This window comes from Spea bombifrons, chromosome 11 (genome assembly GCF_027358695.1).
Source record: "Spea bombifrons isolate aSpeBom1 chromosome 11, aSpeBom1.2.pri, whole genome shotgun sequence".
NCBI lineage: Eukaryota > Metazoa > Chordata > Amphibia > Anura > Pelobatidae > Spea > Spea bombifrons.
The window spans coordinates 1-2,500 of NC_071097.1; positions in this window are offsets into that span (position 1 = coordinate 1).

Consider the following 2,500-nt stretch of genomic DNA (forward strand, 5'->3'; position numbering starts at 1 on the left):
CTAACCCTAACCCTAACCCTAACCCTAACCCTAACCCTAACCCTAACCCTAACCCTAACCCTAACCCTAACCCTAACCCTAACCCTAACCCTAACCCTAACCCTAACCCTAACCCTAACCCTAACCCTAACCCTAACCCTAACCCTAACCCTAACCCTAACCCTAACCCTAACCCTAACCCTAACCCTAACCCTAACCCTAACCCTAACCCTAACCCTAACCCTAACCCTAACCCTAACCCTAACCCTAACCCTAACCCTAACCCTAACCCTAACCCTAACCCTAACCCTAACCCTAACCCTAACCCTAACCCTAACCCTAACCCTAACCCTAACCCTAACCCTAACCCTAACCCTAACCCTAACCCTAACCCTAACCCTAACCCTAACCCTAACCCTAACCCTAACCCTAACCCTAACCCTAACCCTAACCCTAACCCTAACCCTAACCCTAACCCTAACCCTAACCCTAACCCTAACCCTAACCCTAACCCTAACCCTAACCCTAACCCTAACCCTAACCCTAACCCTAACCCTAACCCTAACCCTAACCCTAACCCTAACCCTAACCCTAACCCTAACCCTAACCCTAACCCTAACCCTAACCCTAACCCTAACCCTAACCCTAACCCTAACCCTAACCCTAACCCTAACCCTAACCCTAACCCTAACCCTAACCCTAACCCTAACCCTAACCCTAACCCTAACCCTAACCCTAACCCTAACCCTAACCCTAACCCTAACCCTAACCCTAACCCTAACCCTAACCCTAACCCTAACCCTAACCCTAACCCTAACCCTAACCCTAACCCTAACCCTAACCCTAACCCTAACCCTAACCCTAACCCTAACCCTAACCCTAACCCTAACCCTAACCCTAACCCTAACCCTAACCCTAACCCTAACCCTAACCCTAACCCTAACCCTAACCCTAACCCTAACCCTAACCCTAACCCTAACCCTAACCCTAACCCTAACCCTAACCCTAACCCTAACCCTAACCCTAACCCTAACCCTAACCCTAACCCTAACCCTAACCCTAACCCTAACCCTAACCCTAACCCTAACCCTAACCCTAACCCTAACCCTAACCCTAACCCTAACCCTAACCCTAACCCTAACCCTAACCCTAACCCTAACCCTAACCCTAACCCTAACCCTAACCCTAACCCTAACCCTAACCCTAACCCTAACCCTAACCCTAACCCTAACCCTAACCCTAACCCTAACCCTAACCCTAACCCTAACCCTAACCCTAACCCTAACCCTAACCCTAACCCTAACCCTAACCCTAACCCTAACCCTAACCCTAACCCTAACCCTAACCCTAACCCTAACCCTAACCCTAACCCTAACCCTAACCCTAACCCTAACCCTAACCCTAACCCTAACCCTAACCCTAACCCTAACCCTAACCCTAACCCTAACCCTAACCCTAACCCTAACCCTAACCCTAACCCTAACCCTAACCCTAACCCTAACCCTAACCCTAACCCTAACCCTAACCCTAACCCTAACCCTAACCCTAACCCTAACCCTAACCCTAACCCTAACCCTAACCCTAACCCTAACCCTAACCCTAACCCTAACCCTAACCCTAACCCTAACCCTAACCCTAACCCTAACCCTAACCCTAACCCTAACCCTAACCCTAACCCTAACCCTAACCCTAACCCTAACCCTAACCCTAACCCTAACCCTAACCCTAACCCTAACCCTAACCCTAACCCTAACCCTAACCCTAACCCTAACCCTAACCCTAACCCTAACCCTAACCCTAACCCTAACCCTAACCCTAACCCTAACCCTAACCCTAACCCTAACCCTAACCCTAACCCTAACCCTAACCCTAACCCTAACCCTAACCCTAACCCTAACCCTAACCCTAACCCTAACCCTAACCCTAACCCTAACCCTAACCCTAACCCTAACCCTAACCCTAACCCTAACCCTAACCCTAACCCTAACCCTAACCCTAACCCTAACCCTAACCCTAACCCTAACCCTAACCCTAACCCTAACCCTAACCCTAACCCTAACCCTAACCCTAACCCTAACCCTAACCCTAACCCTAACCCTAACCCTAACCCTAACCCTAACCCTAACCCTAACCCTAACCCTAACCCTAACCCTAACCCTAACCCTAACCCTAACCCTAACCCTAACCCTAACCCTAACCCTAACCCTAACCCTAACCCTAACCCTAACCCTAACCCTAACCCTAACCCTAACCCTAACCCTAACCCTAACCCTAACCCTAACCCTAACCCTAACCCTAACCCTAACCCTAACCCTAACCCTAACCCTAACCCTAACCCTAACCCTAACCCTAACCCTAACCCTAACCCTAACCCTAACCCTAACCCTAACCCTAACCCTAACCCTAACCCTAACCCTAACCCTAACCCTAACCCTAACCCTAACCCTAACCCTAACCCTAACCCTAACCCTAACCCTAACCCTAACCCTAACCCTAACCCTAACCCTAACCCTAACCCTAA